Source organism: Helianthus annuus, chromosome 15, assembly GCF_002127325.2.
Source record: "Helianthus annuus cultivar XRQ/B chromosome 15, HanXRQr2.0-SUNRISE, whole genome shotgun sequence".
Classification (NCBI taxonomy): domain Eukaryota; kingdom Viridiplantae; phylum Streptophyta; class Magnoliopsida; order Asterales; family Asteraceae; genus Helianthus; species Helianthus annuus.
This window is the reverse complement of record NC_035447.2, coordinates 141,688,875-141,704,997: the sequence shown is the minus strand read 5'-3', so window position 1 is coordinate 141,704,997 and position 16,123 is coordinate 141,688,875. Positions and strand designations below refer to the sequence as shown.

Here is a 16,123-nt window from a genome sequence, read left to right as displayed (position 1 = left end):
ATATAAAAGCTAAAAGCGTAATTAATAATTAAAAAATAAAATGAAAATATTAGGTAACTAATGCTTTGGGTAATTAATGCCAGTCCTTTTCTCTTTCCTGCCCACCATTCTCTCTCCTGAAAGATTGACTTTTGAGTATAACTAACACAACCCATAAAGTAATTGTCATTTCATCGACACATCACCTCCCCCTCCGCAAACAGTTTTTAATCAATACTCATTTTTTTTATATTTTTTTATTTACATATTAATTTTTTATTTCTTAAATATCTATTTAATTTTTGTTCAATAATAAAACAATTAAAAATTCTTAACAAAAAAAAGTAAACAAAGACATAATTAGTATACATACTTAGGCCCTAATAAAAGCATATTACATGATTCTAAATTAAACAATTATACAAACTGTAACGCCCTGTTTCTTCGTACATTCCATAATTAGAAGGTGTTGTTTGTATTTCTATGTTTGGAAGTCTTGTATTCTTGTATTCTTGTAATTGTCTTTTCGTTGTAATCGTTGAAAATCCGAGACTTGGATCATAAAAAAAATTCATATTTCTTTAAATTCATGTTATACATACTTCATACATGCTCATACGTTCGAATTCGTCGTACATCGAATCCTCATTCGTAATTCATACGCATACGATACTTATTTACGATGCATAAACTTAACCATACATGTCCATACTTGTCCTATATTGTTGATACTTAAAAACCCCTAATAATATGTTTTATTACACAACGATTAATCATCTAATATGTGACATATACTTGTCACTTACAAACATGTTACATAGTTATACATCACACTTTTTTCCTAGTTAAATCATGTTTTATTTCATGTTATACCTTGTTACAAGTTAGGAGAAACATTGTTGCATATTATTGCACAACTTAATTAACAAAATTACTCATTATAATGTTTAAAAAAAAAAGAATAGGGCAGCCCCTAATCAGCGCCAAAACAGCCCCTTTGGATGCGTTTTGTGGGCTTGTTTCAATGTCTAAACACCCACTAATCTTGTCCAAAGCCCAACCCATTGAAACCCTAACCCCTTCCCCAAATAATAAGCACTTCCCCACTCATTATTCCACTTTTACAAGCCCCCAAACACTTCAAAAACCCTCCCAAAGTCAGCTGAGTTTCAGCAACAATATCAGGAACTTTCAGCAACAAAAAGTGAGTTTTAACTCACTTCAATTTTCTTCTTGTTTCTTCTTCTACAACACTTGGATAATCTATAGGAAGGTTCTCACAAGTTTGCTTGGGCAAACTAAGGTGAAACCTCACCATTTTTGAGGTCCAAAGTGCACCTAAATTCTGCTCATTTTTATCTTCATGTTTTGGAAGAAAACTCATGTTTTCTTCATACATTCCTATGGCCTTATGCCACTAATCTAGACTATGATTATGTGTGCTTAAAAACAAGGTTGTAACTTGTAAATCCAGAGGTTTAATCCTCAAAAACTTTCTGTTTTGAAAGGGGTTTAACCCATAAGTGATGAACAAGTCTCGGACTTGAATATGTGTGATTATTTGGATAGCTTGGGCTATCCTACTTACAAATCCACACATCACTTGATGTTTTCTTCTTAGTTAATTAGTTAGTATATTTCATTTCCATAATAATCCATTCATGACCATCCTTGTTGTCTTATGACAACTTGTGCATTGGTGAATAGAAAAGAGGTTTTAAAATTGGAAGATTTATCTTCCTATCTCTATGCATGACTTCTATGATAATCTTGTTATACTTGATGGATTAAAACTTATAATATATACTATATAGAATATATAATATCTATAGGAACCGAACCTTTAATGATAATCTAATGGTAATTTTTCAAAAATACTAAGTTATATCATCTAAGAACCTAGTACTCGTTACAATTCTAATGAGTACTTAACCCATGAAAACATTCAAACCCTAAGGGTTTCATAGTGTCAAAAACGAGTATTATGTGTTAGATGGTTATTTTCTCATATGTTTACTTTCCATGTACTTTTAATTCCAAATTCCTAATCCTCTGTTATCACCCAATACTCACACACCTACGTTTGCTTGTGTAGAAGGACTTGGTGTCTCATACTCCAACAACCAACAACTCCTCGAGGATTAACAAGTGGAAGCTTGCAAAACCGTGAGTATACTTGAAACCTCCTTTTCGTTTACCACCTTTGGGGTGTAACATGTTAAACTATAAAAACTTACACTTATACAAATTTCTAAAATGTACAAACATTCCTTGTACATGCATGCATACTTGTTACTTGATACTTTAAATTTGGGTTTATACGTCTTGTGTTAGAGTTATCATTAACTTCGTACGAGCCTATCCTTGACATATATAGCGCTATAGGATCAACACACCGCCTGTGAACGTTAGGTTATGTTAAGAGCTTATTGCGTTTCATCTTGGTTTGATTGGTTATGCACATTCCAGTTTATTGATTATCTTGTTTAGACTAGCTTACTATGTGGAATTGTTTAAAACTTATCTTTTTATGATATGTATGAAAACCTGTATACTCGCCCTTGATTTTGCATTGAACTTTATTTTAAACATGTTATAGGTTGATGATGACGATCGTATGAAATCTAGTAGGGATGACTAGAAACACGCTCGAGAAATTGCTAGATTTGAATATTTATGTTATGTCGAACTCATTGTATTTGTCTTTTATTTGTCTTAATTTGAATTCCATGAATTGTAATGACAATTTGAGTTGTGAAATGAAAACGGTTTTAATTTAATTATTGTCGCAATTAGCGTTATGTGTGATGAGCAATCTTTCTCCGTCCCACTACGATGATTTCGCCATTGATTGGGGTGTGACACAAACCTAAATTACTTATTACACAAACATAATTAAACATAAAAATATAATGTCCTAATTAAAAAGCATTAATAATAACCCTCCCAATCATCTAGGTTGCCCTCTAGAGATGAGATGCTATGATCGCTATCATGACCGTCTGACCTCGCGTCTTGACGACAATGTCCAAAGTCAGGAGATGGAGGGTATAGTTGTAAGGGCCAAAACTTAAAAGACTCTAATGAACTTCATTCGGAGAAAATACCAAACGGGTCAAATAATTCATAAGCAAAAATTCTGCATTTAACCATAACATGACTAACTAGGAGATGCTAAATAACTTACAACCCAACATTTCATAAACAACTAACATTGTCTTCGACTACGAGTTTGACAACTAACAACAAACAAGTTTGTTACTTACAAAAAAAGACCCATTTACCAAAAGTATATTTAACAAAAGTTTTGACCCAAACTAATATCCTTGCGGAAGCGTGCATCATGGGCGTGTTCGATCCAAGTAGCGTCATTTAGCAAGTCGCTTTACCTACATACAAGCAATCTGTTAGTCGTTCTTATTATAAGATTTATACAACATCAATTGTAAATATGGACCTCAAGTTAACCTCTTAAACCTTCTTTCTAAACATAAGCTTCTTTAATTTCACCCATAACCCTTCTAGCTCCTTTAACCCATACCTTGATTACATAACGGCTTACCATAACTTGTTACATAATACAACTTCAATCATTAAACAATAGTATACTACAACATTACATTATAATGATAATATGTAAGCTATAACTTACCTTTATCGTTCTTCGTTTGAGACTCGGAACGGCTTGAGCTTTCCTCCTTAATTCCTACAATCCATAATTACATACTTAGTATCATGTCTTTCTTTCCATTCCCTTATCAATAGCTTCAATTTAACAACTAGCTAACTTTCTATTCTAGACATTTAGCAATATATAACACATGTTCAACTCATTCAAGCATTTTGACAAACACTTGGTGTGCATACCATTAGATAAGCATAAAGTACAAGTATTGTATGCATAACATGACTAGTTCATGACAATAACATTAGTTTCAACAATTTCAATCAAAATCTCATGCTACCTTTACCCTAATTCGAACCCACATAACATTATTTCGTTAGTAACATCATCATACAATATCATTATACTAATCTACATCAAAATTCCATGTTACATATCACTACCATTCTATCATAAGTGGGTTTTTCATGCTCAACATCAATTCATCCAAATACAAGTGCAAATTGTGTTCTAAGTGATGCAATCAACCATAATCATACAACTTCTCATACAGATTCATTGAATTGTTGGAACTCTTATACATTCATAGTCATCAAATCATGAAATTCTTGTTACCTTATGCTTTGATGGACCTAGGAGATCAAGAATCTACTAACATGCAAGAGTAATTGTCTTGATTAAGGCTTCAATTTGTGCAACTTAGTGAAACAAGAAGGGGGTTTTCATCCTGCTTGCTCCTGGCGACATAAACACACGCATGTGTGTGTGTGTTTGTGTTACTTGTTCTTTTAATCCCCTAATTTCTCTTATTTACACTTTCCCCCTCCATGTATGCACACTTAATTTAAATGGCTCATAACTTACTCAACCTAGTTAATAAACTTCTAATTCACATTCCTACTAATCCTTACATTCCTAGTTATTTTATAACGTACCGTGGCAACGTACATAATTAAATTTTTGGGGTGTTACAAGTCCATCCCCCTTAAGGAAGGTTTCGTCCCCGAAACCTGATTTACGTACCGAATAAGGTCGGGTAGAACTTCCTCATTTCGTCCTCCGGTTCCCAAGTGAGATCCGATCCCTTTCTATGTTGCCATTGGACTAACACTTGCTTGATTTCTTTGTTGCGAAGAGTCTTCACCTTGGTATCCTTTATAGCTACTGGTCTTTCTATGTAATTCATTCTCTCGTCTACCTCGATATCTTCGAGAGGCACGTGAGCCGTTATATCCGCAAAACACCTTCGTAATTGTGATACATGGAAGGTATTGTGGATCCCTTCTAATGTTGAAGGCAATTCTAACCGGTACGCTACTTTTCCCACTCGAGCTAAAATCTTGAATGGTCCGATATATCGGGGACCCAATTTACCTCGTTTACGGAATCTAATTATGCCTTTCCACGGAGTCACCTTCAAGAACACTCGATCCCCCACTTGGAATTCAATATGGCGCTTCTTTTTATCTGCATATGACTTTTGTCGGTCTTGCGCCGCTTTTAATCGAGCCCGTACCATGTCGATCTTTTCATTGGTTATAGCTACTACATCCTTAGGAGCGAGTTCTCTTTGTCCCACTTCTCCCCAATAGACAGGGGTTCTACACTTTCTCCCATACAACATCTCATACGGCGCCATTTTTAAGCTACTTTGGTAGCTGTTGTTATACGAGAATTCCGCTAAAGGCAAATGTTCATCCCAATTTCCCCCGAAATCCATAACACATGCTCTTAACATATCCACAAGAGTTTGGATGGTCCTTTCGGATTGACCATCCGTTTGTGGATGATACGCGGTACTTACATGCAATTGTGTGCCCATTTCTTCGTGAAATTTCTGCCAGTAGCGGGAGGTAAATCGCGTGTCCCGATCTGACACAATGGAGACAGGCACACCATGGCGAGAAACGATTTCATCTACATAAATTTCTGCCAACCTTTTTGAGGAGTAAGTCTCCCGTATAGGTAGAAAATGGGCGCTTTTGGTAAGTCGGTCAACAACGACCCATATTGCGTCATGCCCTTTTCTCGTTCTAGGAAGTTTGGTCACAAGATCCATGGTTATATCTTCCCACTTCCATACCGGGATTTCTAAAGGTTGCATCTTTCCGTAGGGTTTCTGATGTTCCGCCTTCACTTGGGAACATGTCAAGCATTTAGATACATACTTAACAATATCACGTTTCATTCCCGGCCACCAATAATTTTCCTTCAAATCGTGATACATTTTAGTGGCTCCCGGATGGACCGAGTAACGGGACTTGTGCGCTTCTTCCATCAATAATGTCTTCGCTTCACAGTGTCGCGGTATCCAAACCCACCCAAACCTTGTTCTTAATCCGCTCGCGTTTGCTTCAAGTTCACTTTCAAACCCTTTCGTCCTTTCACCTTTCGGGTCGCCTTTATTCAAGGATTCGTTTTGCTCTTTTCGTATCGTTTCAAGAAGGGTTGGTGTAACTATCATTCTCATCGATTTCACTCGAATGGGTGGTGGGTATTCCTTCCGACTTAGCGCATCCGCCACAACATTGGCTTTTCCCGGATGGTAAAGAATGTCGCAGTCGTAATCTTTGATCAACTCTAGCCATCTTCGTTGCCTCATATTGAGATCTTTCTGCTCGAAGAAGTATTTAAGGCTTTTGTGATCCGAATAAATAGTGCATTTCGTCCCATACAAATAATGCCTCCAGATTTTTAAGGCAAACACTACCGCCGCCAGTTCGAGATCGTGGGTTGGATAGTTAATTTCATGTTGCTTCAGTTGTCTTGAAGCATAGGCGATGACCTTGCCCCGTTGCATCAAGACACAACCCAATCCTTGATGAGATGCGTCCGCGTAAATCACTAAGTCTTCTGTTCCTTCTGGCAGCGTTAATACGGGAGAACTTGACAATTTCTCCTTTAGCATTCGAAAAGCTTTCTGCTGATCATCATTCCATTCGAACCTTTCTTCTTTCTTTGTTAGCTTAGTTAAAGGGAGAGCTATTTTGGAGAAGTCTTGGATAAATCTCCGATAATAACCGGCTAGACCTAGGAAACTTCTTACTTCACCTACATTCTTCGGGGGTACCCATTTCATCACAACTTCCACCTTAGAAGGATCCACTAAAATCCCCTTTTCGTTAACTACGTGTCCTAAAAACTGCACTTCCCTAAGCCAAAACGCACACTTAGAAAACTTAGCATATAATCTTTCCTTTCGAAGCGTCTCAAGTACCTGACGTAAATGACTTGCATGTTCAGACTCGCTACGAGAGTATACTAGAATGTCATCAATAAACACTATGAAGAACTGATCTAACATATTTCGGCATACTCTATTCATTAGATCCATAAAAGCGGCCGGAGCGTTAGTTAACCCGAATGACATTACCAGGAATTCGTAATGTCCGTAGTGAGTTCTGAACGCAGTCTTAGGTACATCCTCTTCCCTTACTCGTACTTGATGGTAGCCCGATCGCAAGTCGATTTTTGAGAACCAACTTGCCCCTTGTAGTTGATCAAAGAGATCATCTATTCTCGGAAGTGGGTATCGGTTCTTTACCGTGAGTTTGTTAAGTTCACGGTAGTCGATGCACATTCTCATTGACCCATCTTTCTTTTTAACAAACAAAACAGGCGCTCCCCACGGGGATACGCTAGGGCGTATGAAACCCTTGTCAAGGAGTTCTTGTAATTGGATCATCAATTCTCGTACTTCCGCGGGTGCCAACCGGTAAGGGGCTTTGGCTACCGGTTTGGCGTTTGGTTCTAATTCGATACGAAACTCGACTTCCCGCTCAGGTGGGAGTCCCGGCAATTCGTCCGGAAATACATCCGGATATTCATTCACTATCTTAGTATCTTCAATTTTTAAAACTCCTAATTTAGTATCGACAACATAAGCTAAAAATGCTTTACTTCCATTCCTCGCATACTTAATTGCTTCTAAGATGGTACAAAATTTTGCCCCTACTTCCCTTTCCCCATGAATGGTTACCCGTTTCCCTTTAGGGGATGTCACACGAATAATTTTGTTTTCGCATAAAATTTCCGCGTGATAACGGGATAACCAATCCATTCCCACCACCACTTTAAATTCTCCCAAAACCATAGGAATCAAATCAATAATAAAATCTTCATCATCTATAGTGATTCTACACCCTTTACATATTTCATGCAGTAGATAACTCTTACAATCGGCAATTTCTACCTCGAGTGGTGTACACATTCTTTCTATCGTGAATAAAGGGGAACGTACAAGCTCACTAGAAATGAATGACCTACTAGCTCCGGTATCAAATAATATATAAGTGGGTATAGAGTTTATCATATAGATACCTGAGACCACATTCGGGTGAGCTCTTGCTTCTTCCGCGGAGATTTGAAACATTCTTCCCTTCGCTTTCGCGGTTTCTTCTTTCTTTCCTTCTTTCTTCGGCCCTTGTTTGAGCTTTGGGCAATCAGCTTTCACATGGCCCGATTCATTACAATTGTAGCACACCCTTTTGGGATTCGGACAGTTATAGTACGGATGTCCTTCTTGCCCGCAATTGTAACACCCCTTCCTTCCCAATAAGCACTCACCGGAATGGGGTTTTCCACATGTTTTGCATCGTGGAAACCCGCCTTTGGAAGCTTCCTTCTTTCCTTGATCTTGCGTTTTGGGTTTCTTAGATGAGCCTTGAGTTGACCCCTTCTCGGCTTGCCTTTTCTCCCCACGTTCATCTTGCCTCTTTATCTCGATTTCTCTATCCCTTGCTAAATCAATGATCTCGTCCAACGTTTCACATTTTGAAGGAGTTATAAACTCCCGAATTTCAGCTTTGAGCATACCATGATAACGAATAATCTTCTTCCTTTCTGTTCCAACTATTTCTTCACAAAACTTCAGTTGATCGAGGAAAGTGTTCGTGATTTCGTTAACTGATTCATCCCTTTGTCGCAACCGGAGAAAATCTTCTTGAATTCGATCCACAGCCGATTGTGGACAATGGTACTTGATAAAAGGCTGTTTGAATTCTTGCCAAGTCAAGGTTTGAACTCGATTTTCTCCAATCTCCTTACTATACGAGTCCCACCAATCTTTAGCCCTTCGCATGAGTTGCCCCGTGGCAAACATGACTTGGTCTTCCTTGTCACAATGACTCCGAATGAATACCCCTTCCATGTTAGCTATCCATCTTTGGCATTCTATGGGGTCGATTTCCCCGTCAAAGGTCGTAGGCTTACATGCCATAAAATCCTTGTAGGTGCACCGTCTTGCCTCTTTCTTGCCTTGAATTCCAGCTATCATTTCCTTCAATTCATCCACCTTGCCCGTGATCATATTTTCTACCGTACTAAGTACTTGGCCCTCCACCTCTTGTGCTAGCTTGAAAACATTTGCATCAATTACCCTCGTTACTTCATCCGAGATCATCTTGTTTAACTCGTTCCGAGTTATACGTTCTGTGTTATCCGTGTTTCCTCCACTTGCCATCTACAATTTAAACATTCATATTAATCATTGTCACTTTCATCCTCCTCATCTTTCTATATATATACATCATTTGTTTTCAATAGTTCGATTTCACAAATCGTGAACCATCCAATCCTTCCTTACAAACATTCTTAAGGTGTCACTTACTTTATTCATTCGCATGTCAGAACTCCTCAACCTTTCACACGTTCATTATTAAAGCATACTAGCTATCATGAATTTCTTAGTTTCATAGTTGATTCGGGGTATTCTTTATGTTAAACGAACGTCATAATCGAATTAAGGGCCTTAACAAGAATAACAACAAATTCAGCAAAACATTTAGGAGGGACCCGTCGCCGACGGCATTGAGTGCGTCGCCGACGGGCTCGGCATAACCCCGTCGCCACCTTTTGCCCGTAGGCAGGTGGTTAAGCCGTCGGGTGGGAGGGAGCCGTCGCCGACGGCATATAGCCCGTCGCCGACGGGCTTCCTGGTATGCAAACGCTGAATTACTAAAATCTTTCATTTCAAGCTCCTTTTTCAACCCGAAACGGCCCTGGGCAGTCCCGAAACTTTCCATAGCGCACCTTAACATCCCCAACCATGTTATACTAGTAACTAAACCGTAACCCATTCCCATTTCTATCTACAAACATAAAATCCTTAAATTACTTACTTGCGCGGCGCTTTGGAACGAACACACTTTCACAAGAGCTTTCGGTTTGAGTTCGAGCACCATCACCTACTCGAATCCCTCAAACCTAGGCTCTGATACCAACTTGTAAGGGCCAAAACTTAAAAGACTCTAATGAACTTCATTCGGAGAAAATACCAAACGGGTCAAATAATTCATAAGCAAAAATTCTGCATTTAACCATAACATGACTAACTAGGAGATGCTAAATAACTTACAACCCAACATTTCATAAACAACTAACATTGTCTTCGACTACGGGTTTGACAACTAACAACAAACAAGTTTGTTACTTACAAAAAAAGACCCATTTACCAAAAGTATATTTAACAAAAGTTTTGACCCAAACTAATATCCTTACGGAAGCGTGCATCATGGGCGTGTTCGATCCAAGTAGCGTCATTTAGCAAGTCGCTTTACCTACATACAAGCAATCCGTTAGTCGTTCTTATTATAAGATTTATACAACATCAATTGTAAATATGGACCTCAAGTTAACCTCTTAAACCTTCTTTCTAAACATAAGCTTCTTTAATTTCACCCATAACCCTTCTAGCTCCTTTAACCCATACCTTGATTACATAACGGCTTACCATAACTTGTTACATAATACAACTTCAATCATTAAACAATAGTATACTACAACATTACATTATAATGATAATATGTAAGCTATAACTTACCTTTATCGTTCTTCGTTTGAGACTCGGAACGGCTTGAGCTTTCCTCCTTAATTCCTACAATCCATAATTACATACTTAGTATCATGTCTTTCTTTCCATTCCCTTATCAATAGCTTCAATTTAACAACTAGCTAACTTTCTATTCTAGACATTTAGCAATATATAACACATGTTCAACTCAATCAAGCATTTTGACAAACACTTGGTGTGCATACCATTAGATAAGCATAAAGTACAAGTATTGTATGCATAACATGACTAGTTCAGGACAATAACATTAGTTTCAACAATTTCAATCAAAATCTCATGCTACCTTTACCCTAATTCGAACCCACATAACATTATTTCGTTAGTAACATCATCATACAATATCATTATACTAATCTACATCAAAATTCCATGTTACATATCACTACCATTCTATCATAAGTGGGTTTTTCATGCTCAGCATCAATTCATCCAAATACAAGTGCAAATTGTGTTCTAAGTGATGCAATCAACCATAATCATACAACTTCTCATACAGATTCATTGAATTGTTGGAACTCTTATACATTCATAGTCATCAAATCATGAAATTCTTGTTACCGTATGCTTTGATGGACCTAGGAGATCAAGAATCTACTAACATGCAAGAGTAATTGTCTTGATTAAGGCTTCAATTTGTGCAACTTAGTGAAACAAGAAGGGGGTTTTCATCCTGCTTGCTCCTGGCGACATAAACACACGCATGTGTGTGTGTGTTTGTGTTACTTGTTCTTTTAATCCCCTAATTTCTCTTATTTACACTTTCCCCCTCCATGTATGCACACTTAATTTAAATGGCTCATAACTTACTCAACCTAGTTAATAAACTTCTAATTCACATTCCTACTAATCCTTACATTCCTAGTTATTTTATAACGTACCGTGGCAACGTACATAATTAAATTTTTGGGGTGTTACAATAGTTCATCATCCACCGGTGATAGGTACTCCTCACCTGGGTCAGTTTTGTATCCTCCTGAAACACCTCGACCGCGTAATACAACAAACCGCGGCGGAAATGTCGGGGAGTCATGTCACAGAATCACTGTTTCACAACACATGGTATTTGAAGATTCGTTTTATTTCGTTAGTAGACTCGTAATTTTGATACAAACCTAATAAATACAAACAATTGTCTTTCAAGTTTTAAAGTCACTAAGGCCCACGTCCATCCTATGTCAAGCAAGCAATCAACAATCGTCACATATAGAACCTGAAACATATGTGAAAAACAGTCAGCATAAAAATGCCGGCGAGTACATAGGTTTTGTATGTCAAATCCATGGCTTTGAATTCATATTGCAATACCTCGTCCAACTTCGAAAGTCGACGAGTATAAATCTTGAAATCAAAAAGTGTTTGATATTGCAATATATTTTATCAACTTTACAAGTTGATATAGGTAAAACAAAACCCTTGTAGCCATGAGTCTTGACCGAAAACATTTGTTTTGTAAAACCAAGTAGTAAATCGTCGTGAAAGCACTTATATATAGGAAGTACCAGCGATGGTTTATACTTTAAGTAAACATCGTTGCGTGACATCGTTTAAAAACATTCATCCAAGTGATCTAGATAACGCTACGACATGTAATGTGATAAAAGAACTTATATATAGGAAGTACCAGTGACGTATCCACCATGCTTTTATCACATTACGCACGCCTCGTTACCTAATCACTTACCATAAACCAATCGTCCAAATCGTCCTTGTTACCAATCGTTTGTGTTATAAAAACCAATCATCCAAATTGTCTGTGTTATAAACCATCGTTCAATCGTCCGTGTTTTAATTGTGAAATAAAACCTTTGGCCGTTCTTTAATGAATACATTCAAACCTGTGTGACTCGACTATACCACCCATGGGGTATCTTTAATAGACCCTGAAAGGCCTCTTTAACATCGACTAACAAACCACCAAAGGGTTTGTTAAAATAAAAGATTTTGTCGTTATCCCAAACTAACCACCAAATCCATGGGGATAGCCCGATAACGGGATTTGTCAGATCCTATGGTACCATAACATACTACTGGTCGGCTTGATTAAAGCTAATGAATGTCATTCATCTTTTGACTAATGCACCAACAAGTTCATTCACATTATTGAAATCGTCGTGTTTTATATAAACCATAGACTTTGTTTACGAAAACTTGAAAACATTTAGAACATATGAGTCACCCCAAAAAATGGAAACCATAAAAGATGGGAGCTATGTACTCAGTTGGGATTGCAAAGTATCCTTGTATCAAGTGAAGTATCAAGCTTTGTACGTGTCCTAACATGTCCTAACATTGGTAACCAAATGTAATGGTACATAATCGGAGGAATCGGATAGAATGAGGTCTTGTAAACCAAATGAATGTTGGAACTCATATGAAATGGTTTAGCAAAGTCTACATTCTGATTTGGAATGAATCCTAAGTGCTTTTGACCCGTTAAGGTAGTTTACGCTACTTTAACGTGTCATTTGCGTAAATGCGCGTTCGGATGGTGAAACGAGTCCTATCATAAGTCTTATATGACTAATATGTTTAATAATGTTTCAATATCAGTTTAAGTTTCAAAATTTAGGTTACATATGCTTAAATTGAATTTATACGCAAAAGGGCATTTTGGTCATTTTCCTAAGGCATGTGACCTACCTATCATATAACTAACCAAACGAAGTGACCATAAGGTATAACCTCTAGAGGTTATTCCCTATACAACTATGGTCACCATATGTGTTTGGTCGGATCCTAATGATCGACCAAACGGGGCAGGTTCGAAAGTGAAAGCGGTGGCCACACCGCTCGACTTAGGACCCTAAATAAGCACTAAAATAGAAGTGACGAGTTAAACATGTCAAAACATGTTTAACTTAGTTGGAAAACTGATTTGGTATCAAAACAGTTTTGATACTCGAAAAAAGTTCCGTCGTAAAATGCACATAATTGTGCATTTTGACCAAAACTTTGACTCGTCCCTTCGACTAGTCAACGTGGTAATCAGTAGGTATAGTCGCAAGGGACTATAACCATCGTGATTACGATCACATTGCAAAGTTCAATTGAACTTTGTCTTGACCAATTCATGGTTAAAGCCGAAAGTCAAACACTGTTTGGCTTTTAGCTTGAAATAGCTCAAATAAATGAACAAGACTAGTTAGAACACTCACTTGTGTTCTAGGAAGAAAGGATGACTAGAAAACTCAGTTAGGAAGCCTCTAACAAATGTGGTAGCCTCCAGTTAGAGTTTAGGAGAAAAGAAAGATCAAATGAGCAAGTTGTTGGAGCTTGCTATTTATAGGAATCAAGAGTGCATAGGATGATGACAAGTGTATTGTATGTTTAGCAAGGCATAAGGGGATTATTACAAGTGTCTTGATCAGGTTTAATGCTTGGAAGATACATAAACTTGGCCAACACACTTAAAAACAAGGGACTGTGAATTAAACCTGGTGCTGGGAACTGTTTAAGGATCGCAAACAGTTCTGCCATACGGTCCGCAAACATGCAGCCTGGGCAGAAGTTTGTAATTTGAAAGCTTTGGTCCCTGAGTTTGATTCATCGTGTTTCGGCACTTCTAGCACTCGTTAACCCCATTTTCAAGCTCCATGTTGAATTTAAAGTATATTTAACTTGAATTATGCTAAAAAAATGTCATGGATCTTGGTTCGTTTGGCTATACGGTTGCGTTTTTCGGTTAATTACGACGAAAGTCGTAACGGACGCGAAGACGATCCAAATTGCGAAACGAAAGGTATTTTTGCATTCCCAGAACTAAAGTATAATATTTTAATGATTACAAAAACTTTTGGATGTGCGGATATGATAAGAACGCAAAATATGCACGAATTTGCTTGCTTTCGCAGTTTTGACGCTTTTAGTCCCGGGGATCAAATAAGCATATTTTCACACACCGAACCCTCCAAAACTTATTTCTAAGCTATGTTAAGGGTATTTAGGGTATGTTTAGCTTATGAACTTGTTCCAGAGTGTACGTTGCTACGAGAATCGGCAGACTTTCGTTGTTTGTCGTAAATAGTCCATGTGATCGAATAAACTTGTTTTTCCAATACCGAACCCTTCAAAACTTATTTCTAAGTTACGTAAAGGATATTTAGGGTATGTTTCGCTTATGTCACTATTCCAGAGTGTACGTTGCGTTAAACTGATTACGTTTGCGTTATACTTTAATTAAAACTTCCAGAAAAGCTTCTCAAGAGTTCGAAATCATACGAGATTTGATATGTGTAATTATCACATGTAATTATATAAACCCCGGGAATAAAACACAAGATTTAATTGGATTCGTAATTGTATGATGGTCGTAAAGGCACAAATGTCACAGTCTCCCCTACTTTAGGAAATTTCGTCCCGAAATTTAATTTTAGAGGAAACTTGTAAAAACAGATGTGATTGTTTCGCTTTCAAATGAATCCTCCGTTCCCTGAATAAAACTCTAGGACACGATTGGATTTCCAGTGAACGTTGTTAATCGTACTCGTCTGTTGTCTTTAGGAAGATTTCAGATCATGAAGATTTAAACTTCATTCCAATAGATTGGCGTATGATTGTACCGAACCTCAAGATCGTCGGGTAATTGTTAAAGTGATGTCCTTGTTGTAGCAAAATATGGAGAGCGTGTGATTTCGACAAGAGGTTGGAGTTTCGAACAACGGATGGAGAGAATGTTTCCTATGAAGACTATTATAGGAAACTTGTGTGTGCTTGAAATTGGAGTCGGAGAGATAAAACAACATTGGTCAAGGTCCAGAACTTCTAGTAACTTAAATAACGCCACACTTGCAATGTAATAAGGAACACTTATATATAGGAAGTACCAGGGGCGTACCCACCATGCCCTTATTACATTGTTCCCGTTTCATTATCCTTATCACTATAGGTTCTTACACATGACAAAACTTGATATGGTTTCTGCGCACTAAATTCCATAATTATGTATGCATCCATAATTACGTAATTCCTTTCACAGTCCGCACAGTTCATTTTATGATGTGTAGGGGAAGAAAAATCAAACGAATAATCCTGTGATGACTTTGACTAGACCACCATAGGGTCTCTTTAACTAGATTAACGAATGGTCTCTTTAAATAGACCACCAAAGAGTCTGTTCAACTAGATCACCACATGATCTCTTTAACTAGATCGGCGAACGATCTCTTTAACTAGATCAACACATGACATCTTTAACTAGATCAACGAACGATCTCTTTAACTAAATTGACGAACAATCTCTTTAACTAGACCGCCAAAGGGTCTCTTTAATTAGATCAACGAATGATCTCTTTAACTAGATTGATGAATCAATCTCTTTAACTAGACCACCAAAGGGTCTCTTTAACTATATCAACACATGATATCTTTAACTAGATCAACACATGATCTCTTTAACTAGATCAACACATGATCTCTTTAACTAGACCACCAAAGGGTCTCTATAACTATATCAACACATGATATTTTTAACTAGATCAACACATGATCTCTTTAACTAAACCACCAAAGGGTCTCTTTAACTATATCAACGCATGATATCTTTAACTAGATCAACACATGGTCTCTTTAACTAGACCACCAAAGGGTCTCTTAACTATACCAACGCATGATATCATTAACTAGATCAACACATGATCTCTTTAACTGGATTGACGAATCAATCTCTGTAA

The 16,123-nt window shown here is 37.4% G+C and overlaps 1 long non-coding RNA gene across 1 annotated transcript; it reads right to left on the bottom strand.

Moving 5' to 3' along the window:
* Positions 1-3,091: 3,091 nt before the first annotated feature.
* LOC110910467 lies at positions 3,092-4,343 on the bottom strand. Its single transcript, XR_002576185.2, has 3 exons — positions 4,220-4,343; positions 3,632-3,685; positions 3,092-3,368 (listed from the first exon to the last, which is right to left on the bottom strand). It is a non-coding gene; the product is annotated as an uncharacterized LOC110910467 (long non-coding RNA).
* Between the last annotated feature and the right edge of the window lie 11,780 nt (positions 4,344-16,123).